General features: G+C 42.4%; 1 protein-coding gene across 1 annotated transcript in view; it reads left to right on the top strand.

The window, feature by feature from the left end:
- Positions 1–26,110, top strand: part of LOC136866122 (guanine nucleotide exchange factor for Rab-3A) — a 674,264-nt gene that overhangs the window by 106,831 nt on the left and 541,323 nt on the right. The window contains exon 2 of the mRNA XM_067142812.2: positions 17,275–17,310. The gene's annotated coding sequence lies outside the window, so the exon portion shown is untranslated. The remainder of the gene's footprint in view (positions 1–17,274; positions 17,311–26,110) is intronic.

Genomic DNA, 26,110 nt, shown 5'->3' with positions numbered 1-26,110 from the left:
TGCTTCTGGCAGTGCTAGATGGATGTTGTACGACCAAGTATACAAAATACTAATTGATTAAATATTAACACACTTTATATTTATAGTAACTCGTATTGTTTTATCTGACTTGCGTGTAACAGTCACTCTATTATTACTATGTACCAATGCATAGAAGATATAGATGCTTAACTCTATTTTATGCCTCTTCTAGCAGGACCTAGTGTTTACAGTGCACTACGTCCTCTGGTATAGGCTAGAGCAATTTTGTTACTTTCATTGATCTGTCTCTTTATTATCCTTGGCTTTGACAGTATGAAAGTGACTGAGGTATGAGCGATGCTAGTAATGCCTTTCCTTATGCAGCCAGTCCCTGCTATGAATGGTGTGAAAATGTTGCTCATAGGGTCAGTTGGTGCATGCATTTCAGTGGGCTTGGGAGACTGATCTGTAATTGCAATTCCTGGCTCGGCGAGGAAAGCAACGGGAAACTACCTCACTCCTCATTTCCCTAGTATGCCTCTTCAGTGATGCCTAGGCCATTTATGACAACTGTTGGTGGAGCTGTTGAGGATCCAACCAGCCTTAGGGCTGTGGACTGAACATACATACAACTCTATTTACTTATGGGGTGATATTTCTAGATGCCATTTTGTAAATGTAAATACACTTGCATTCATTCCTTATGTGCGCGGATACACACACCGTGTCTTCAGCACTACCCGTTCACTCCCTTCCCCTTCTTTTCGGTACTGTAGTGACCTTCAACACTACCTCCCCTCCTTTTCAGTACTGGAATGAGGCTCTGTTGATTGTTTATGTCGAGACATCATTTCTGTGCATGCATGTACGTATAGCAAGCCATAGTGTCTACATTAAGTAGCTGTGAACTTAACCGGAGGGGTGGATTTGTTGAGTTACTCTAGAAACTCGGCACCTGCGGAATTCTAGGAAGATCTAGGTAGTGTGCATAACAGAAAAACGGAAGTACTGTAGCTATCGGAGAGCTGCTTCGAAGCGCGCATATTCATACATTCCAAAGACTGTTGTAACTGTAGCAGTGAATCTCGACGCACTTGGTCTATATGTGTGTCTGTAAATTGGAATGTGAAATACTGCCATTTCGGATTTAACTGCAGCAGTTTACAGTAGTTTAGTGTGAACAATAGCTATGCGTGAGGAATTAAAATTACGTGGCCAATATGCATGTACAGTACTCCCTTGGACAAGGTAAGGTATTGTCATTTCGATTTTTTTTTGGTGTTTCTGTTGTTACAGCACTCATATTAGGAGTTAAAGGGTATGATGTGGCAAGTAGTGAGTATAATTAAATTTTCAGACGTCATTGTGTTCATAAGAACACGTAGTTTAAAATCCCTCTTTATAACGATAACTTTCTTCTTTTCCTACCGCTTTTCCCACGCCTGTGGAGTCGCATGTGTGGATTCGGCCATGTTTTACGACCGGATGCCATTCCTGACGCCAACCCTATATGGAGGGATGTGATCACTATTGCGTGTTTCTGTGGTGGTTGGTAGTGTGGGATGTTGTTTGAATATGATGAGGAGAGTGTTGGGACGGACACATACCCAGTCCTTGAGCCAAAAGAATTAGTCAGAAGCGATTAAAATCCCCGACGTGGCCGGATATCGAACCCGGGACCCTCTGAAACTAAGGCCAGCCAACGAGCCGGACTTAACGATAACTATCTCTACAACGATATTTCTTCTTGTATCGAGATTTCACTTTATATAAAATATCGGCTCATTTCTCACACTTTGAAGTTGTACTTAACAATGGTTTATGGTAGCTACGACCACGACAGAGTACACATATGCGCTATACTACTTTTCATAACGGTGTCCTTGTGTTGTTGCTTTTAAAAAGCGGGTCCTCCGAAGAAACTTATTCTACGTTATATTTAATAATACAGAATCTAATAGTGTGTACCGCTATTAATTACAGTAAGGTATAAATGTTTTGCTCTGAGTTTTCAGTTTAAAAATGGGGAATGCACTGTCACACAGGAATAGATTGACCCTGCATGGGGAGGCTCGTTTGTTTGAAATTCTTCCTGCAGAAATTGCAGATTGCTGTGGTGATAGAGAGTAGCGCAAAAAGACACTCTCCGAGTGCATTTTGTTTTCACACCGACATAGGCAGTTCTTTTGCCTCCATTTCAGCTTGCCGCAAAGCTTGTCAGAAATTGTCACTTTTAACAGAAGAATGGCTCAATTTCAGCTAGGTACTAGTTGAGTCTGCTGAACATACAGTAGTGTCGAGGGATTCCTCTCGGCTAATTACCGCGACCACTCACCCCGGAGTATGAAGTGGCTCCTCTGTCTCACGAACACGAGCTCCAATTAAAACTACAAGACGCCCGCAAGGGACAGTCTGCAGCACGAACAGACATGCAGGCCTCCGGTCACATGGGAGTCATTTCAGGAAACGGGCCTGCATCTAAAATTAATGGTGGAATAGACTGACCACAGAAACGCTGTTCGCGTGATTTGAGAGCCATTTTAAAAATTCTGTAGGGCCAGTAGACCCCATTTACAATTTTTTTTAAAAAATAAGCGTAAACATAAGATCACGTGAATATAAAATATAAGATCACGTAAATATAAAACATAAAAATCAACGTTAACACACCAAATTACCAACCACCTCAAACATGCAATAGTGAACTCATCCCTCCACATAAGATTGGCGTCAGAAAGGGCATCCAGCTGCAAAATAGTACCAAATTTCATATATATTACATAGTTCGCGCCCGCGACCGTGTGAGGGTGTGGGTGTGGAAGAAAGATAATGCAAGTATCAAGTTTCTGCGCTTCAGTTTATGCGGAACTAAGGCGTGTCGTTGAATGAAACACTGGTCGTAATTTTTCAGACTCTTCCCTACTCATAAGAACAATAGATTCAAAAAATAGTGTTGAAAGCTAACGTACGGACCTCGATATCATTTGAATTTAACTTGAAAGTAACTAAGAAAATGTGGTTGATATTAATATACTTCTGCAAAGCATTTCCTTTAATTCCCTTTTCTAATTTCTTAATGTTACGTGCCAGCCCCGTGGTAGCTCCTTTCGGTACTTCCAGGAAGGGGCTGGTGACTCAGACGACCTGAAATCTCCCAGCCGGCCTTTCCGTGTATTTTTCTCGGCGGCCGGCTTAGATGTGAGTTCCTTGGAGATTCAACGGGAATGTTCTGTCTGTAGTGACATCGTGAAATTTCTGGATCAAATCACGCGAGCTATAAAAAGGGAGGCTAGGCGCGGAGAGTCGGTCAGTGTTAGAGTCAGTGTTGGACTGCGTGTGAGACTCGGGTTTGTTGGGGTTCGGTGGCTGGACTGAGGACGGCAGAGGTGTTGGCTGTCACTAGTGCCCCACCGAGGTCTAAACCATGAGCTGTTGTTGTGGTGTCGGAGGGACCTGTGAGTGTGTACCTGGAGGCGACGGAACGGTAGGCTGTACTGTGTGTTCGTTTAATTCTGTGGACTGAGAATCGCCGTGAGCCAGCGAGGAAACGCGCTATCGTGAGTGCGAGGATAAATGGACCTGTGTTAATGTTCGCTGTTTTGAGTATCGTCCTGCTGTTGAATACTGTTGGGCTGTGTAGTCGTCCACTGCATGGGACTGTGTGAAGTACTTCTGTGGAGCCGAACCAACGAACAGTTATCGTATGTTGTTTAGCCAGTGGCACTGTGTTCAAATCCAGCTGTCTACGCACAGCGGCTGTAGGAGGTGACTGGACTTTGGGAAAGTGAAAGTAAGGATTAGTGTTCCAGGTGAAGGAACAGGCCGGACCCTTGCTGCGTCATAAGGAAAAGGGATTTGCAAATAGACTGGTAATTAGTGTGGCCATTCATAACCGGATAGAATTGCTTTTTAAATACGTGTATGCATTTATGAGGCCATCCTGAAATAAATTACAGTAATGAAACAAATGGAGTTTAATTCGTAACACTACTTACGTTTCTGCTTATCAATGTGAATGCCCTTAAATCGTCGGTCACCGGGCGAGTTGGCCGTGCGCGTAGAGGCGCGCGGCTGTGAGCTTGCATCCGGGAGATAGTAGGTCCGAATCCCACTATCGGCAGCCCTGAAGATGGTTTTCCGTGGTTTCCCATTTTCACACCAGGCAAATGCTGGGGCTGTTCCTTAATTAAGGCCACGGCCGCTTCCTTCCAACTCCTAGGCCTTTCCTATCCCATCGTCGCCATAAGACCTATCTGTGTCAGTGCGACGTAAAGCCCCTAGAAAAAAAAAAATCGTCGGTTGTTCTTGGTCAGAGTCTGAATGTTGAACGGGCTTCATTCAGCCTTCTTAAATAAACTGAATAACTCTGCAGTATGTCTGGTTTGAGAGACAGCGAACCTGGTAGTAAACGTCAAATAATGATTCGTAAGAGCTATCTCGCAGACCACGAAATATTCTAGTTCCTAAAGTGCATCAGGCACTTTACCAATGAATGACACAACACCCAACAAAAAATGAATAAGTGAACACATTTCAAACAGCTTTCTTTGCGGATTAGTGGTGTGTGTCGGCTTCCTTATCACATTCTTGCGGGTTCAAACATGACAAAGGTTGTCGCATTTTTGAAGGGCATAATAAAGTCCATTCGATATTGCATGTAGGAAACTTTCTGGAAACACATATGATGTTCACTCGAGAGAATTAATAACGTTGCGCAATACAGTTCTGCTTTCCCTAACCACGGGGTAGTGTAAAATAACGTCGATATTGACAGCCTAAATGGCATACAATCGAAGCCACTACCGCCACTATTATTATTATTATTATTATTATTATTATAGAATTTCATTTTTTACAATTTTGCTGTCCGTCGCACCGACACAGATAGGTCTTCTGGTGCCGATGGGATAAGAAAGGGCTAGGAAGGGAAGGAAGCGACCGTGGCCTTAAAATACAGCCCAAGCATTTGCCTGGTGTGAAAATGGGAAACAGCGGGAAAAATCTTCAGGGCTGCCGACCCACTATCTCCCGAATGCAAGCTCACAGCTACGCGACCGTAACCGCACGGCCAACTCGCTTGGTAAGTGAAAATCCATTGTTGCTGATACAGCAGATCGAAGTCGGTCATCAAAATGGCCCGCCATGATTCTCAAAGCGCGCTATCCGCTCTGAACTAAGTCCAATAAGCGGTGACGAGTTGGCCTCTTAGTCGCAGGTGTATCGTCCTCGCTACACATTAATTTCCCTTGGGACAAAAACAATATCCGCGCAATACACCGCCCCCAGCATTTGTGAAGAAAACTAATTTATTGCTTTGTCCCAAATAGGCTGTGTCGGAGTATCAGGCAGAATTTCTTTCTCTCGTCAAGCTGTTACACGTAGCTGCAAATAAGAATAAAAATAATACACGTTGATACAACTTATATCTGTTCACCACTTGTCAGCAGATGACAAGTAGTCAGGTAAAACGTTCGCCTCAAATAACTCTTAAACAATTAAAGATATCGACAATCTATTTTCTCCTTTGGTAATTACCAAGGAGCTTGTCGGTCTTGCGGTACTTTTCAAAAGTTTCCTGTCTGAATCAGTGGTAGGGTGTTGACTGCCGGATTCCATGGCCGCGGGTTCAAAGACGGCAGGGGTAATCGTGTTTGTGGAGGGCGGAAAAAATGCATTCGACACTCCATGTCGTACGCTATTGGCATGTAAAAGATCTCTGATGAAACAACTAGTGTTTACCTGAGAGAATTAATTAAAACTCAGCCGCAAATCACCCAGCAGAAATCCGTTCTGATTGTGTAAAATGTAACGTCGAAATTGTCGCGCCAGGAACCTGAATGGACGCGGTAGCCAAGATCGTTTAAGGAGGGGGAGTATAGTAGTTGTTTTGTGTGTGTGTGTGTGTGTGTGTGTGTGTGTCGATATAATAGTACTGAATTAATTTTTATAAAGGAACCGCACTTTCTTCTACTCTGATCATTTGATTAGGGGACACAACAAATTCAGAGGCGTGGCTATTTTAAAAATCCGACCTGCACATCGTGAGAAAAAGGACTCTCTGAACGTGTTTTGTTTGCCAGCCGTGGGCCACTGTTCGAATGGATCACTTTCCAGGTGACCAAGGTAAGGGCGCTATGTGTGAATCCTGAACCTGTTGGCATACAGAGTTCTGTCACCCTCTTTTGAAAGCTAGGTATTCGTTCTAATGTGCATGTAAATGCACTGTAACATTGGATGATCTAAATCATTTCCTCTCTGCGAATGAAAGAAATAATGTTGTCGTTTGTTAACGAACAAACAAGCTTGTAGCTTTACGTGACCGCTGACATCGCGACCATAGCCGGAGTACAATCGGTTTGACGTGGAATACGAACCACAGAGCATGACATTTTATTCCAAATATTCCCCATTCATTGACGAGGATTCGAACTAGTGCTGCCTTGGTGAAAAGCAAGTGGTTAACCACTCGTCTATCATGTCTCTTGTTGGTTAAGCCCTTATCTGGCGTCCAATCTCTGTTTTACTAAGGACTAAATGAACATAACTTCATCAGCGTAGCACGCAGATCGCAATATTTTATTTACAATTACAAGACGCTGCAACTAGTCGTCAATACAAGATAATACACTGACTGACAGAGCAAATGCAACACCAAGAAGGAGTGGTTCGAAAGGGATGAAAGTTGGGGAAAAAACAGAGACGGCACGGACGAATAATTGATGTTTATTTCAAACCGATATGCAGGTTACACAATGCGCACGGCATCGACTCAGTAGGATGTAGGACCACCGCGAGCGGCGATGCACGCAGAAACACGTCGAGGTACAGAGTCAATAAGAGTGCGGATGGTGTCCTGAGGGATGGTTCTCCATTCTCTGTCAACCATTTGCCACAGTTGGTCGTCCGTACGAGGCTGGGGCAGAGTTTGCAAACGGCGTCCAATGAGATCCCATACGTGTTCGATTGGTGAGAGATCCGGAGAGTACGCTGGCCACGGAAGCATCTGTACACCTCGTAGAGCCTGTTGGGAGATGCGAGCAGTGTGTGGGCGGGCATTGTCCTGCTGAAACAGAGCATTGGGCAGCCCCTGAAGGTACGGGAGTGCCACCGGCCGCAGCACATGCTGCACGTAGCGGTGGGCATTTAACGTGCCTTGAATACGCACTAGAGGTGACGTGGAATCATACGCAATGATGCCGCGTTGTCTAGCGGTAGAGCGCTCCACAGCTCCACAGTTACTGCCGGATTTGACCTTTCTCCACGCCGACGCCACACTCGTCTGCGGTGACTATCACTGACAGAACAGAAGCGTGACTCATCGGAGAACACGACGTTCCACCATTCCCTCACCCAAGTCGCTCTAGCCCGGCACCATGCCAGGCGTGCACGTTTATGCTGTGGAGTCAATGGTAGTCTTCTGAGCGGACGCCGGGAGTGCAGGCCTCCTTCAACCAATCGACGGGAAATTGTTCTGGTCGATATTGGAACAGCCAGGGTGTCTTGCACATGCTGAAGAATGGCGGTTGACGTGGTGTGCGGGGCTGCCACCGCTTGGCGGCGGATGCGCCGATCCTCGCGTGCTGACGTCACTCGGGCTGCGCCTGGACCCCTCGCACGTGCCACATGTCCCTGCACCAACCATCTTCGCCACAGGCGCTGCACCGTGGACACATCCCTATGAGTATCGGCTGCGATTTGACGAAGCGACCAACCTGCCCTTCTCAGCCCGATCACCATACCCCTCGTAAAGTCGTCTGTCTGCTGGAAATGCCTCCGTTGACGGCGGCCTGGCATTCTTAGCTATACACATGTCCTGTGGCACACGACAACACGTTCTACAGTGACTGTCGGCTGAGAAATCACGGTACGAAGTGGGCCATTCGCCAACGCCGTGTCCCATTTATCGTTCGCTACGTGCGCAGCACAGCGGCGCATTTCACATCATGAGCATACCTCAGTGACGTCAGTCTACCCTGCAATTGGCATAAAGTTCTGACCACTCCTTCTTGGTGTTGCATTTGCTCTGTCAGTCAGTGTAAATGCAGTAACAATCCCCAACAGAGATGTTGAGTTTGTAAGGGTGTTTTAAAAAGCTGAGGCACTAGCTTTGGGGAACCTCTGGTTTATTCACTCCACGGTCTGCTGCGCTGCATTGCACCGCTAACGAACACTAAAACAGACGATTCCGTCACACAGGACTAAGAAACCTTCCTTGATGTCACAAGAGTTTATACTGGACCAACAGTTCGTTATTAATCCTCTTAGAATGATTACTTGCTACAGAGAATCATTCGGGCTGAAAATACCTTTAAGGAAGACATACACAAAGATATATATAGTTGAAACGTGTCTGAACGTAATTCAAAGGGATTAGTTTTAACTACATATAAAAGAGGACTGCATAGAAATCAGTTTCACTTTTCACACCAGGCAAATGCTGGGGTCGTACCTTTAGTTAAGACCACAGTCGCTTCCTTCCCATTCCTTTTCTTTTTCTATCTCATCGTCGCCATAACACTTACCTGTGTCAGTGCGACGTAAAGCACCTTGTAAAAAAATAAAGATACAATAATAACAGTCTTCTTAAGCATGTAGTCATTTATTAACATATGATAAGAGTATAAGCCTATTTTCATTTATTTAATCTGATCCAGGACACCCTAGATTTGCCATAAGACACAGAATAGTACACAATAACAGTTTTGAGGGAAGATAAAGACGATTAATGTTTTTTTTAAACTGATAGGTTACAATTAACCATATTAAATGGTATAAACTCCATATAAATGGGTCCGAACCGAGTCGCATGCAGGGATGTATTCACTATTTGTTATTTCTATGCGTGTACTAACAGAAACACACCGTCCCCGAGCCAGAAGAGGCTCAAATCCCCAACCTGACAAAGAATTGAGCCCTGGGTTCTCTAAACCGACCGCCGTGACATTGGTCATTCAGCCAAAGAGTCGAACAATTTTGGAATGAAGGTTAGTTAACGGTTACTTCAGTCGTCAATAAATAATCTCAATGATTCTCCGATGCTGGTAGTTCTACATAACAAGAATTGTTCGTCTTCTTCTCCTTCTTCTTGTGCCAGGCAAAATAGCTCCTCGGCACTGTGGGTTTTTGATAGCATTTATCCAAGACTACCTTCTGCATCCAACTTCACGACGATCTTCGAATTTCCTCGGCAATATACACTAAGCTGTTAAAGGTGTTGAGGGCACGATGCCCTTCCTGACACTAGTCGTATGTGGAGGGATGTAATGTTCACCATTACAAGTTTCCGTGGTGGTTAGTAATATGGTGTGTGTATGTGAAGCGGTATGAATTGAACTATTCCAGTTTCTGCTGTTTCATAAATTTTAATAACTCTTGCCCAGTTCTTGCTTTCCGTGATAGCCTACTGAGAATTTTAAATTTTTTTGACCGGGCGAGTTGGCCGTGCGCGTAGAGGCGTGCGGCTGTGAGCTTGCATCCGGGAGATAGTAGGTTCGAATCCCACTATCGGCAGCCCTGAAGATGGTTTCCCGTGGTTTCCCATTTTCACACCAGGCAAATGCTGGGGCTGTACCTTCATTAAGGCCACGGCCGATTCCTTCCAACTCCTAGGCCTTTCCTATCTCATCGTCGCCATAAGACCTGTCTGTGTCGGTGCGACGTAAAGCCCCTAGCAAAAAAAAAAAATTTTGGTCCGTGAGATGCAGAGCATTCGCCTGTGGACCTGCGTTTTGGAAGCTTCAGACCGTTTTAGAGATAAAACTTCCAGAGTCCATGTCTATAATAATACCGGTCAACAATAACTCCTGACCATACTTTGGCATATCAGCGTCTGATGTCATCATCGTAAAACATTGATCGTTTCTTGTTAAGCTTTAGCCCTAGCAGTTTCGATGTGGCAGTGAATTTAGAATACTGGTGTAATTTTTAAAGGAGAAATACAGTCATTTTCTCTGAATTAGCCAGCGACGTGGCTGGCAACTGATAACACTCCCCAAGACTTTTTACTGTCAGTTGTTCGCGACAGTCTGAAAAGTTGGCAACGTCGAGAATAGATTCTCACTTTCTATCCCAGCTCGCTTCCTTTCTGTATTTAAATTAGATTAGAAGTTAAAGATGTGCACTGTGATGTGCATACTTAAGTTCTTCATTCGCCTTTCTCTGTCTCGGAGAAAAGAGCTATGTCATAACTTTTGTGGTTACAAGGAAAGAAATTTAAATTCACTGCCATGGGTAAGGAAACATAGTTATTAAACACCGTTACTTTCTGGGTACTAAATCACACATTCATGGAAGTATGTGAGGTCAGAGCTTCTCCTGCGTGTACTTTCTGTCTTTATTTTGATGATCATAAAATTGAAAAAAGGAATAAATATTTGCGTAAATTATTTTCTGCTGCTTTTCCCACATTATAGTGGGATTGCGGGTGTGAACATTCTCTGTCGTGTGGACTTAGCCCTGTTGAGGGCAGGATGCCCTTCCTGACGCTAGTCCTATGTGGAGGGATGTAATGTTCACCATTACAAGTTTCCGTGGTGGTTAGTAGTATGGTGTGTGTATGTGAAGCGGTATGAATTGAAACAAACACAAGAAACAATTCTCCAAGCCAGAGGAATTAATCAGGCGCGGCTACAATCGCCGACCTAGGGATCATTGAACCCGGGACCCCTCGACGCTGACCATTCATCCAAGGAGAGGGACAGAATAATAAACATGATTATTATTCAGAATTCCCACGTGATTTTCCATGTGACATAAACTCTTGAAGGAAACTAGGCATCAACTGGAATTAATTTACTGCTTCATTGCATTAATACAGTACACCCCTCCCTAAGTACATGACCTAATATCTGTACATAATTTGCATATGTCACCATATACCATCCAGAGCAGATAATTATCTGAGGGCTGTTGATTTGACATTCCCTCGCCTAAGGGTGCGTGATCAATGAGAAATTATCCTCTAGCTACAACTACGTTACGTTATGCCAGCCGAAAGCAATCGCCCCTTATCAGTTCGCTAATACTCGCGTCATTAATAAAATCAATTAGTACTCGTGAGAGAATTAATTGTGCAAATGATCACGTTGGATGTCTTTTTCCGCGTTGGAGTGCTACGGATATTTACTAAAATGCCTGTTTGTTCTTGTATCACCGAGCTCGATAGCTGCAGTCGCTTAAGTGCGGCCAGTATCCAGTATTCGGGAGATAGTAGGTTCGAACCCCACTATCGGCAGCCCTGAAAATGGTTTTCCGTGGTTTCCCATTTTCACACCAGGCAAATGCTGGGGCTATACCTTGATTAAGGCCACGGCCGCTTCCTTCCCATTTCTAGCTCTTTCCTGTCCCATCGTCGCCGTCGGTGCGACGTAAAACAACTAGCCAAAAAAAAAAAAAGTTCTTGTATCTACGAAACATATGAAGTACGAGTAAGTTACAGTTCAAAATCTATTTTGGGTCGAATTACCGCTAATAAAATTATTTTTTGTGCCTATAAATGCCTCTTTTGACAGGTATTTTTTGCGAGAAATGACTATTTTAGTGCCAAAACATCTTCAATTTTTTTTACATTTGATATTTTAAATTTGATTTCATTTAATGACATTTTTCTGGCCTCACGCTGTACGGGAAGCGTACCTGACTCTTATCTGGAGGGCCCAGATTCGATTCGGCCAAGTCAGTGATTTTTACCTGGATCTTAGGGCTGGTTCGAGGTTTACTCCTCCTGCGTGCTTACAATTGAGGAGTTATCTGACGGTGATATAGAGACCTCCGTCTGGAAAGCCAAGAATAATGGCGTAACAGCTCCGAAGGGCCATGTCTTCCCAAGCGAACCCTGCTCAGCCTGAATGCCTGCAGATTAGGGTGTATCGTGTGGTCAGCGTGCCATTATTCCTGGCCTTGTATACCGTGTAAACAATTTTACTTGCTCGTGCAGGTGTCTAGAATGGATGAATGTTAGTGGGAACAGAATAAAAATGTAAAATAAAATGAAAATAGGACACGTTCATTAGAGCTGATATGAATAGTTGTATCTAAACATTCGATTTTACTACGTATTTGTACGCTAGTGACCGATAAACGTTGAGAAGAATGCTATACTGTTTACACGAGCTGTTTACATGGCATAGAAAGCCAAGAATGAGATTTATTTCAATACTGTAAGTGGAATGTTTTCGCGTAAGTGGTAGCGTGTGGCGCAGTGAGACGAAAGAATAGTGTCTTCTCGTTTCATGAAAATAAGCATTAACGATGCACAGTATATTCGTGCTTCGGTTTGATATTGTAATGATCGGTAGAAGAGGTTATTACAGAATATAAAATTAGGTAGAAAAGTTACAATTACTGAGGAATTACTGGATTGGTTTGCGAGTTGTTTTCCCAGTAGAATGCGGTGGGTCCATGAAAATCCTTAGTATTTTTCCAGTCATTCGACCAGGTCAGAGATGGAATGTATAAAACTCCATCTAGCGGCGAGGATAGAAATTGTGCCGGCTACCGAAGCCTGTCGCACTCCTCTGGGCCAATGACTGATGACTGACAGATGAAATGAAATTATATTGGAGTGTGTTGCTAGAATGAAAGATGACAGGGATATCCGGTGTACCCGTAGAAAAGCCTGTCCCGCCTTAGCTTTGTCCAGCACAAATCTCGCATGGAGTGACCGGGATTTGAACCACGGAACACAGCGGTGAGAGGCCGGCGCTTTACCGTGTGAGCCTCAGAGGCTCCGCGGTTGCTCCATACGCAGTTAATTCCTACTTCCCACCGCGAGCCGTAGTCTAAATAATGTAATTGTGCCATTAGTCGTATCGTTATAAGTTATTGCCGGATACCTTATGCCGTGATTCGATATCGTAATCATAAAATAGGCATCGCGATAAACTCATATTTATGTTCGATCTATCTGATCAGAACTTAAACTACCTTTAATTCCGGTTAGCAGTTGCCCCTGACGATGCTGATTAATAAGCATACAATAACACTGTGCCAGTTACTACTCGCCCCGTAGGTACAAGATTGTCTAGATTCTTGGCTGAATGGTCTGCATACTTGCCTTTGGTTCAGAGGACCCTTGGTTAGATTTCTGACCAGGCCAAGGATTTTGAACTGCATTTAGTTCATTCTTCTGGCTGAGTTTTTATGTCCATTTTAATACACATTTTATCTACACTGAACACACCATTCTAACAACCATCACAGAAACGTGCAATAATGAATGTTCCCGCACACAGAGGACAGGCGTCAGGAAGGGCATTCGGCCGTAAAACTTGACCAGATCCTCGTTAATTGCCCACTCCAACAAATTGAAAAAAAATCATTAATAAGACGAAATTTTACACGATTATAAGTTTCTTCTCATTCTTCTTATGATTATTATTATTGGTTCAACGTCGCACTAATTCTCATAGGTTCGCGGTGACGATGAGGTAGTGAAGGGATGGGATCGTGAAGGAAGCGGCCGCGGCTTTACAGTACTCGTATTTACTTGATGTTAAAGTGGGTAACAACGGAAAGCCATCTGGCGGTGGTGGTATTCGAACTCATCTTCCGAATGCTAGCTCAGATCTACGCAGCCCGTGCCACGCAGCCATCTCGCTTGGTGCATCGTTGTAATAGTCATAATGGTATTAGTAGCAATACTGTATTTGCTCTTGCTGGTCTCAAGTAAATAAATAACTAAATAAATTAAATAAATAAATAAATAAATAAATAAATTATCGTGACTTTCATCGTTCAATATGCTAGCACCTCAAGTCTCCTCTAATCTCAACTCTTTGGCATAACGAGGTTTCTGTCCTCTCGTGACAGACCTATGAAAAGGCCTCTCAAAAATATCACTCAATTAACAGAAATGTTCATATACGTTCTTTAATTGTTTAAAAAAATAGTTGCTCCTGAGAATTGCGTTCTGGATTAGGATTACTGGACAAGATGAGCAGCATCGTCCTTGTGTTGTTCTTGCTTACACGTTCGTAAGAGTTGTAGTTCCAGAGCTGGCTAGGTAGACTCAGAATCTTATTCATAAGATAATAATAATAATAATAATAATAATAATAATAATAATAATAATAATAGTAATAATAATAATAATAATTTATCAACAGCTTCAGCGACAGTTTTGGGATCATTTTGATTTTATGTATTATTAGAATGCTGCGGGGAAAATTAATCGTTCGCGTTCCGTTTTATTCCATCAGATGGCAGAGAACCCGGAACTCCGTTGGACGACCTAGGTCTGAAGTATTATTTTGTCGGATAAATAATCGAGACATCGACATCGTACAACACCGACTGTTACTTAGCTATCGCGCACCACTGCAAGTAGTTGAAGTACGTGCCCTACAACTTTCACGTCTTTACCGAGCTCGATAGCTGCAGTCGCTTAAGTGCGGCCAGTATCCAGTATTCAGGAGATAGTGGGTTCGAACCCCAACTGTCGGCAGCCCTGAACATGGTTTTCAGTGGTTTCCCATTTTCACACCAGGCTGTACCTTAATTAAGGCCACGGCCGCTTTCTTCCCACTTCATAGCCCTATCCTATCCCATCGTCGCCATAAGACCTATCTTACAATCATCATGCAGTAAAGAGTTGAACTCGCACTCTGTTGTGCAGATATCTTGGAAAGGAAAGTTCGCCATTGTACTCTATGTGTACTGTTACGCGTGTATTATGTAAGCGGAGAATAATGTAATCGAAAGAATGTGGTAACCTCGAAGCCGTGCAACAATGTCACTGTTGAAACCAGTTGGTCAGCATATTTTGCTGCATTTACGCAGTCAGCATACGAGAGAAATAAATAAATAAATAAATAAATAAATAAATAAATAAATAAATAAATAAATAAATAAATAAATAAATCATGTCTCCTTGAGATGTGCGCTTGTATTTGCCGAAGACTGAATGTTTAAGCTGAAATGTCGTTTGCTGTATGGGTTTATTTCACGTACAAGGAGGATGTAGGTAAAAAAAGAACATAACCGAAGATAAATGTGGATAGCTTCTACACTTCTAAATGTATTGTGCTGAAATGTAGTATCCACATTTTCGGAAGTATGCTGGATATTGTGGTGCATTTTTATGACATTAGTTTAATTTTTTAATAATTTAGAATTTTTGAAATGAAACGTCACGTCCCTGTAGTTCGGATTCCACGTATTACTGGAGGTCCCTTGGCTATGATCACTATATCAACCACCACTGCAATATTGCCAACGGCCGTAGCCGTGTTGAAACACCGGATCCCGTGAGATCTCCGAAGTTAAGCAACATTGGGCGTGGTCAGGAGTTGGATGGGTTGCCACGCGCTGTTGGTGGGGGGGTAAGGGAATGGAAGAGCGGAAAGGAACTGGCCACCCTACCGCACGTAAATTCCGGCTCAGGAACACCTCTGCGGGGGTTCGAACCTGCCTTCGGGCAGAATAACCCTTACCTTACTGCAATATTATTGAGTTATTTTCTTGAGGAAATGCGCAACATGTTTTGGGTAGTAACGTTCAGAAGTCTTAAAAGATGTTCATATCATCGGTTACATTTGCATATTTGGATTCGCCTATTATAACTGTCAACTAGATCTGTGCTACCGTGGTTAGTGACACATTTGATCTTGATACAGCTAATATACTACACACTACTATGGCTTACGACCCCTCTCCCAGTCCCGTCCCCCCCCCCCACACTAGAGACTCCATGATGTTGGTAATTGTTTTCATAATAATGGTATTTGGTTTCACGTCCCACTAACTACCTTTACGGTTCTTGGAGACTCTGAGGTGCCGGCGTTCTGTCTCGCAGGAGTTACGCAACGTTCCGGTAAATCTATAGGCACGAAGCTGACATATTTGAGCACCTTCAAATACCATCGGACTGAGACGGGATCGAACCCACCAACTTGAGCTCAGAAGGACAGCGCTCTGCCGCTTGAGCTACACAGCCTAGCAGTTATTGTTCTCAGGGGAAATACAATTTGACAACCATCCCCTCTTACCTCCGATGAGAGTAGTAAGTACAAGATGTGTGACCCTTCGAAGAATGAAGGTATCGGCAAAGAAACTGAAGACCCACGAAGGGCGTGAAGTGAAGGACTTATAAGTCGTTGCAAACCTGATACCGTTAGGTTCGGAAGAGGACAAGATTTGACCAAGGGAAGTTGGATAGAAAAGGTAGGAGTGAAACTGGCACAAGTAAGGAATGCAATGCCAAACTCAGCAAGGGGTCTTGTAGTCAGCATCCCACGCTACCAGAATGAGGTCCTGTGGAACCACACCTTTTAGTCATCTCTTACAACAAGGGCGTATTGCGTGCTTTCATCCACAGGGGAAAGTAACTTCTTCGAGAAATACTTTTTGTGATAAAGCTCATGTGAGAGATAGAATGTTCCAGCGGTTTATTTTTCTTTCCAGGCTTTTGCTTGCAGTTCTCCTTGGTTAACACATTTGTGACCGACATATTACTTACCACTACTAAGAGATCACCACCAACTAGTCTAAAAATCCTTACTGAACAAAAGTCCATTGATTCCCCTGTGTGGGTGAGAGTGGTGAAATATATCCACCTGCCTGTTGTAAGAGGCGACTGAAAGGGGGCCCATAGGGGCTCTCGACGTGGAACTGTGAGTTGGTGACAACGAGGCCCCTAGCTGACTCTAGCATTGTTTTCACTAACGCCAGTCTCTTCACTTTCATCTTTTCTATCCGACCTCTCTTGGTCAACACTTGTTCTCTTCCGACTACAACGGTGTTTTAGGTTTGTGAGGCCTCGGGTGTCTTTCAATTTCACACCCTTTCTTTAGCCAATACCTACATTCTTCGAACTATCGGGACTCTTCCCTTTTTCCCCTCTGGCTAGTGTTACGAGAGGGTGGTTATTTAGTTATATATATTTTTAAACAATAATCGCTACAAATCATAAAGCATACTACTCGCAAAGACCTATGCAGTTCATAGCAAAATCTAGAAAATGTTACTGGTATCAGTACAAAATCTGATCTTTCTTTAAAGGTATTAGTTGTCTTCAGTAAGTTTGAACTGTAGGAAGCAGGACATTTAAAATATGAGACTGAGTACCCGTAGTCCGCTGGAAGATCGCGTATCTCGTGTAGACGAGAGGAAGACACTAATAAGATTATAGCCTATTTCCGCCCTGATAACCAGAGATGTTATCACACGTTTATGTGTACTATCAAGGCTGTATATACTTTGATTCTTCTCCACAAACTATTGATATGTGCATGTTCTATGCCAGTTTCTGTAAATGAGTGAGTGACTATGTTAATTGTTATATCCTTAACTAAATTTATCTCCTGTTTGTTACAGGTATCACCTTGAAGACGTCTCGTTCAACGTTACACCGTGAGTACTGGTTAAATGTTAGTGAGCTCCATAAATTCGTGATGCGTGGTTCGTACATCAGATTTTACTACATTAATCGTGCTTGATATGACCTACTGTGGCTGACGAAGATCTGTCTTCTTCTTCTGCTTCTTCTTCTTCTTCTTCTTCTTCTTCTTCCTGGTATTTTCCTAAATTTATTGGGGTCAGCTCTTGATGTGGATTTGGTCAATTTTTACGGCCGGATGCCCTTCCTGAGCCAGCCCTATATGACGGTCTGTACTCACTATTGCATGTTTATGGTCGTCCGAGATGTGGTGTACTGTGTGTATATGGAGAGAAGTGTTTTAAAACCAACATAAATATCCATCCCCTGAGCCGTGGGAATTAACCGCCGCAGTTTAAAATCCTCGGACCGACCGGGAATTAAACACAGGGCACTCCGAACCATTACGTTGATGTATCAGCAAGGATCCAAACGACGGAAGAACTTCAGTGTGTCAAAGTAAAATAATCTTGGCCTCTCTCTCGCTCTCCCTTTCCTTCCCCCCCCCTCTCTCTCTCTCCCACACACACACACACACACACACACACACACACACACACACACAAGAACTCCCCGTCGTCCATAATCAACAAAATTCTGTTCTGAAAACAAGTCGACCCATTTGAATCTTCGTGGTCATTGTATTAATCACGTTTACTTTGTTTTATGTGGTTTTTGCACCTTTTATTCAGCTCAAAATAAGCTCATATTTTGATTAGGGTTAATTAAATATAATGCGTTCTTGTAAGATTTTATTTTAAAATTTTATTTTTCTCAGTTTGAAATACTTGTATATTGTATTCAGTGTAGACTCTACATAAATGACTTCCAGAGCTTCAGAGGCAAATGGTTACTATTACATTTAAATTCAGTTTCTTTCTCCCTGCAAATAATAGTGTTGTAAGAAATTTCAAATTATATTTGTCATTGACAAGATATTTACGAATATTTAAACTTCTTTTTCGTTTTCTGTGATCGAAGATTTCTTGGAGAAATATTAATATAATTAATATAATTGTACGAATGCAATCCAATAATGAAGGTATAGGTGTTGGTTGTAAATTACCTTTGTGTGCAACCTCGACGTTCAAGAAGAATACCGATTGTTCTGTCCAGCTCCATGGCTAAATGGTTAGTGTGCTGGCCTTTGGCCACAGGGGTCCTGGGTTCAATTCGCGGCAGGGTCGGGAATTTTAACCATGATTGGTTAATTTTGCTGGCATGGGGCCTGGGTATGTGTCTCGTCTTAATCATCATTTCATCCTCATGACGCGCAGGTCGCCTACTGGTGTCAAATCAAAACATGTCCTCGGACACTCTCGGCACTACAGCCACATGCCATTTCATTTTTGCCGATTGTTCTACAGTATATGAGTAGTCTTAATCTCTCATACTATCGTCCCTTTTCAACCAGTCTAAGATGACTGAGACTGAACAATATTCCAAGGCAGAGACTTTCGCAAGCAGAAGTGAATTTGATCGTATTGTAGTAACGGGAAGTCACACAATAATAAGCTAAAAAAATTGGTAAAGCTGGGACATCGGTAAGAGAACCATGTCCAGATTGGTCAATGCCATCAGTTTCCCTCTTAACACTTCTGGCTGTGAAACATGGACCGCGGAAAAGCGGTCAGAGGAATGAAGAGCGAGACTGAGAAGACCAGGACGTTGAATAGAACGAGAGGGAATGAGAAAGTTTGTGCATGTTGGGCAACACATTCCGATATATTCGAACATAAATGAGATGGTGATCGAAAGCTACTCAGAGGAAAGGTCTTACACGCGGATGAAAATTGTGCCATTGCCGGAAACCAGAACAGAATTGTTCGAAGATGTCCTGTACACTCATGCACGGAAATGGTGTCCCGACACAGTCAACATTACCCCACTCCAGTATCGAAAAGGAGGAGAGGGAGTGGAGGGGTAGTTTTGAAGTCCACTCCAGCACCGTAAAGGGTGGGAAGGGAATGTACGGGTACTGCTGAAGGTACAGTGTGTGTATTGCTGTGCATCCACCACTGTGCCCATTTCAATCACATCAGTCTTGTAGCTGGCTGTCTACCTGCAGCAATGCGTTAAGCGAGGAGGTTGGGGGTGGGGGGACGGAAGTCATGCTTTGTTTATATCGGGACACAATTTTTGTGCATGCGTGTACGTAGTGACTGTCGAAAAGTAATTTATACATACATACATACATCATTATAGGCTGTTATATCTTTCAGCGTTCAGTCTGCAAACCTCTGATTTTACTAAACGCTGCCACTAGTTCTGTCGCCTCGTTTAGTTCTACAACTCTTATATTAATTCGTTAGAACCTGAGTGTAACCATCGTCGCCAACTGAGTCAGTTATTCTCCTTGGCAACCTAACCTCCTCCATTCGTCTCACATGACCTCACCACCGAAGCTTACAGCTTCATCCATCGAGTTCATTCCTAACTTAGCTTTTATCTCCTTATTCCGAGTATCCTCCAGCCATTATTTCACCTGTTTGTACCAGCAATCATTCTCGCTACTTTTGTCTGTTACTTCTAACTTATGAATAAGGTCTCCTGAGTCCACCCAGCTTTCATTCCCGTAAAGCAAAGTTTGTCTGAAAACAGACCGAAGTAAATGTACTTAGGTAGACTATAATTTATAACGTTTTTTCGAGATTTTGTGAATATCATATCCATAATTATGTTGATACCTAAATTATCGGACCGACCTCGTATGTACGTTGTGAGAGTCCAACAGGTGTCTAGGAGCCATTGTTCACTTTCCAGCCAAGTGCTGGGTGGGGCACTCACTACGGGGCGTGGCTCGAACGAAGAGCACTCCACTGCTGCGTACGGTAATTAATCAATGTGAATTGCAACTAGAAGCTACAGTAGTCCTCTAAAACGAACAGCAATGTTCTTACACTGCTAGATAGAATACTTTATCTGGTTTTTTTTCATAACATATACAGAATGTTCAAACATTCGGGCAAATCATGGGAGCCCTCAACACATTTCAACAAAATTTTAGTTGTACAATATAACATTTTGCTGATGCATTATTGCTATTGATTTTACCTCGCACCGACTCAGGTCGTATGGTGACGATGGTGTAGGGCAGGACTAGGGGTGGAGAGGAGCGACCATAGCCTTACTTAAGGTGCATTGGCCTGATGTGAAAATGGGAAACCACAGAAAATAATTTTTGTATTGCATACTGTGATGTTCAAATTCACCATCTCCCGAATTCAAGCTAAGTTTTGTGACCCGAACCGCACTTCCAACTCACTCGGTGTATGCTGATGCTTACGTGGGATGTTTTCTCATATTTTACCCTGTTTGCTCTGGAATCCCGAATTTCTTGTCCTTTAAAATCTACGAGGCTGCTGACTGACTGCGTGTGGACTACTGAACCCCACAGTTAGTTGCATTACTACCATATAAATGGCCTTAAGTGATCACAAACGAAACCTGTTGATGTAGAAGTAAGGAAAAGAAAGTGAGGATGGACAGGAAACGCATTAAGAAAAAAAGCAGGCTGAAACAGATAAAAAGTCGGTCTTACAGTGAAATCCAATAGGAAAGAGGAAGCGAGGAAGACCTGGGAACACTTGGAGGGAAACAGTTAAAGATTAACTGTTTGGAATTGCGAAAAGATGGGTTGACGTAAAAGACCTGGCTGCAGAACGTACCGAATTGAAAGCTTTCCTGGATGCCGTTTGCTCCACGAGGATAAATAGGAATTAGATTAGATTAGAATGAACCCCAATGTCGGCAGCCCTGAAGATGGTTTTCCGTGGTTTCCAAATTTCACACCAGGCAAATGCTGGGGCTGTTCCTTTTTTAAGGCTACGACCACTTCCTTCCCACTCCTAGGCCTTTACCATCCCATCGTCACCATAAAACCTATCTGTGTCGGTGTGACGTAAAACATATTTTTTTAAAAAGGATGAGCTTCAGTGCTTCAGTTCTGCCAGCGATCGAGACTTCGGTTCTGTCAGAGATTCAGTTGAATACACCAGCGGAGCACCGGATCAATCGGTGGACAGTGAAGACTGAGTAATGTTGGTGCCGTATGTGTGCGAACTGACGGCGAGGGCAGGGCAGTGCAGCTGAGCGACGAGGGACAGTAAACGAAGACCACTATGAGTGCGGACTGTCTACCCCATACAGAATTGTAAGACTGTGTTGCACACGCGCAAGGTGTGAACTGTGTGATCGTGATAGTGCACAGTGAGCGTAATTGTCAACTGCCCTAGGATCTAAGTTACAGCTGTAGAACGTGTAGTGTGATTAAATTGTAAGCGATAGAGTGAATACCAGTGTGGCTGAACTGAGAGAGAGAGAGAGAGAGAGAGAGAGAGAGAGAGAGAGAGAGAGAGAGAAAACAAAAACTGGACAACAAGTATCCACTTAGTGGAGGTCATCAGTCTACTCAGTAATTAATGACATCGTTCCAATGGCAACAAAACGCTTTCGTCACAACTTGTCTGAAGATAATAAGTGTGGACATTGTGGCGAGCTCGATACGACAGTGCACCGAGTTACATCTTGTCGAGAAGCGCGACCTGTCTGGACATGGACTGTCAATGCCGTGCGGAAAATACACGGAGGTTTGTATTCTTTATCGACTGAGCAGTTAATGATTGGCGAATTTCAACTGCAGGAAAAATCAGAAGTGAATGCTGTAACTTGGTTGCTAGCAGCGGCAGTGCATTGGAATTTGACATCATACGATAAGAGTGGATGGACGTTGGTGGACTTTATCAGATCAATCAAGGCTGCTCGTTGGGAAATTATAAAAAAACCGCAATATAGAGAAATTTGCGAAACATATATTTCATTTTTAAATGTTATTTATTGTATGTTACACGGTGATGTACTGAGAACTGACAACAGTGAGATGACTTAGTTCTTTTTTTCTTCTTCAAAAGACTGTTTTCTAATTTTAAATTCTTTCTTTAAATTATAACATGCAGTTTAGTGTTTTTATTAGTCTCAACACTCGTATACAATTCTACAGGTGTGCTTTTGGCTTTCAACTCATTACCTTTCTTTAAACTGTCATGTTGTTTTCCTTTTTTCTTTCTCTCTCTGTTTGATTGATTAATTTGCAATGTGATTTGTATTTTGTAATTTTGAAAAGGTGAATAAAAAATTCTCTTAAACAAAAAAAAAACAAATCGGTCGAACTGGCTGACTGTGTAGTTGTATAAACAATTAGTTAAATTATTTGAGTAAACGCTAGCAATTGTATTCATTTACTTACGCGCCTCCACGTTACAATATCGTATGGACAGATATGGAATATCCGATTATTACACTGTAGTTCTGTGTTTATAGTACGTCTGAAGTTAGTCTCAAAACTTTATTATTGCACCCGGGGGAATTTTATTGTGGCCATTGATAGACTAATAATAAATAATGGTGAAGCCTCCGCAGATGCCTGGTGCAGATCTTTCGAGAATGGGACCCTACCGATGATGAATGCTGATGATGAAGACGGCAACCTCTTCCCTCCCTCCCCCCCCCCCCCCCATTCCACTTTAACAAAGTTTCCCCTCGCAGAGTGAAAAAGAATAATGCTGTCTGGACTTGCACCACTAGCAGATACGGATAACGTTTTTCACACTAATCTACCCAGCTGTACCATGCTCGACGTGTGAGCCCTCCGGGCCGTATGCTCGAAATGTTCCTTTAATACGTAAAATGCTATGTATCTGATAAACTCTTACGGTTACGAAGAAAATGTATACCCTATGGACAGTTTTTTAGGAAATTACTCGAACAAAGCTTCGTTAGAAAGACAGAAAAAAAACTTTTTTCTGGAAAACTGCTATAGTTAGGTAGAACATTCGTATGAACCTTCTTGTAAAAAATTGAATTCCTAGTAGACTTAAATTATTGAATAGAACTGGCAGTTCAGGCATCATATATACTTTTAAGGGTACTGGGTGCACACTTTTTCACAATTGTTCTACCTTTTAACTGCCTACTGCCCTGGTAAGCTAGAGAATTTATAATAAACTGGGGGGGGGGATGCGTTTTCTAATGGAGAAAGAATGATTGAAACTGTTTGACCCGTTCCTGTGATCAGCCGCCACATAAAAATCCGCAACGTTTCTCTCTTTATTATTATTATTATTATTATTATTATTATTATTATTATTATTATTATTATTATTATTATTATTATGTGCGTATGGACCCAATGGATCACGCAAAGCTCTAACGATTCTGTTTTCTGAGTTGCCAAACAACTCTCATCCTCTCCGTGGATCCTTTTTTGTTCTTCAGTCTACTTTGCTCCAGTCTTGTGAAAGAACACTGCAAACTGTAAGTTTGACATTTACCCAGTATTAAGTTAGGAAACCACGGGAATTTATTTCTAGATTGGTCCAGAGGGAGAATCAAATCTACATAGTCTTCCTCACAAGGCTGAGAGCTATCTGTTGACATACTCCAAGCGGGATTTAAATGCTCCATGACGTTTAACGAGGCAGGAGTCTTAACATGCTAATTTGTATTACGACGTGTGCAGTATATTGTGCAGTTATAATATATTCTGTATTTTATACCATCCGATAAGCAACTCGCAATGTCTGAGAAACGTCAGCATTTCATTTCAACCCTTGTGTGAAGTTACGGTACCAGTATAAATAGGATGGAGGTATTTGTTTTGTTTCCATTACGGAGGTAACTCGCAGCTTATGGAGTTTCCTGTGTGTGCGGTTCTTACTGTCAGTAAGCAAGAGAGAACTAAAGAATAAACTGTAGATGGTTTGCATGGCGTGAGCTCGTAAAGGAATTATTTCACATGGAATTAAATACAAGTACGGCGAGAACGTCCACTGCTTGGTGTGCAGACAATTGTCACAGACTACACAAACCTCATGAACGAAATTTCCTGGTAAACTCATAGGATTTCTTCAGAACTAGATTTTACGTGTGCTTCATTCATTTCGCTCACCAGAGTAGAAATCGAAAACTTTTCAAAATGCCGGGCTGAGGGGCTCAGACGGTTGAGGCGCTGGCTGACCCCAACTTGGCATGCTCTATTCTGGCTCAGTCCGGTGGTATTTGAAGGTGCTCAAATACGTCAGCCTCGTGTAGTTAGATTTACTCTCACGTAAAAGAACTGCGGGATTAAATTCCGGTACCCCGGTGTCTTCGAAAACTGTAAAAGTAGAGTTAGTGAGACACAAAGCAATTATAATAATAATAATAATAATTATTATTATTATTATTATTATTAAAGAAATCAACTGAGGAATACCAATAAACATTAATGTAGGTGATGAAAATGTACAACAAGTGAGTCAATTCTGCTACTTGGGAAACATTATCACTCAGGACAACAGGTGCACGACAGAAATCAGGAGGAGGATTGCTCTAGCTAAACAAGCCTTCAGTAACAAGAAACAGCTTCTGACAAGCAGGAACATTAACATTAAAGTTAGGAAAGAACTTGTCAAAATGTTCGTGTGGAGTGTTTTATTGTATGGTTGCGAAACATGCGTCTTAGCAAAGCAGGATATTAAACGCCTGGAAGCAATGGAAATGTGGATGTGGAGGAGGGTGCTGAAAATTAGTTGGACAGAGAAAAAGTCAAACAATAGGGTCCTTAAGGAAATAGACGAAACAAGCGAATTGTTCAACACTATTGAAAAGAGAACCAAATTCTTTGGCCACACACTTCGACATAACACATTCCTCACGACTCTGCTGGAAGGAAAAGTTCTGGGTAAGAAGGAAAGAGGAAGGCCGAGGAAGAAGTATCTGGATTCCGTGATGGACAGGCTGAAATTGAAAAAATATGTTGACCTGAAACGCTCAGCAGAGGAGAGACAAATGTGGTTGCAGCGACAAGGCCTTGCCTTTAGGATATTATTATTATTATTATTATTATTATTATTATTATTATTATTATTTCAATGGAACAAAGAAGTGTTGTGGAACCTTGCAGTAATCCATGTAGCGTATGTAAGGCCTATGTACGTATGTATGTATGTATGTATCGGTGTGTGTTTATAACTCGAGAACATATTTTTATGCGGTTTTCGCTGTGACCTACAGGATCTCTGAGGAAGGTTTCAGTGTATTAAATATTGAACTGCGATTAAAGGAAGCCGAGCAGTAACGATTTCTCCGAAGCAACAGGTAGAAAATGACTCCACGCGAACACTTTTTCTGCTTATACTACCTAAACAGTTTAAGATATCCACAAACTGTATTTATAAAAATTGTTGAGCGTAAAGTTCTCTACAGTAAAGTCCGAGGGACTGCATACCTATTTTTAAAAGGTAGCCCAAACAGTATATATATTGCTTGCAGCAGTAAAAATTATATCAATATGTTCTGATGTATAGAGCATTAATTGTATTTTTTGTACTATCAGCTGATTGTATTTTATTATTATTATTATTATTATTATTATTATTATTATTATTATTATTATTATTTGTTTCGCGTCGCATCCACGAACAGATCTTAAGGCAACGATGGGATAGGACAGGGCTTGTGCTGGGAAGGAAGTGACTGTTCCCTTAATTATGGTATACCCCCAACATTTGCTTTGCGTGAAAATGAGATACCTCGGAAAAGTCTTCTGGATTGCCGACAGTGGGGTTTGAACCCACCATCTCCCAGTGCAAGCTTGCAACTACGTGACGCAACTCACTCAGTCAGTGATTGTAAAGTAACCTCTTGTTTTGTAGTCAAGTACGGATTTGAAATTCTTTGTTTAAAATATCTGTTCATTGAAGTCCACTTAATTGCAGTAGCTGCTCTGCACGTTTG

This window comes from Anabrus simplex, chromosome 3 (assembly GCF_040414725.1).
Source record: "Anabrus simplex isolate iqAnaSimp1 chromosome 3, ASM4041472v1, whole genome shotgun sequence".
NCBI lineage: Eukaryota > Metazoa > Arthropoda > Insecta > Orthoptera > Tettigoniidae > Anabrus > Anabrus simplex.
This window is presented reverse-complemented; position numbering and strand designations above follow the sequence as displayed.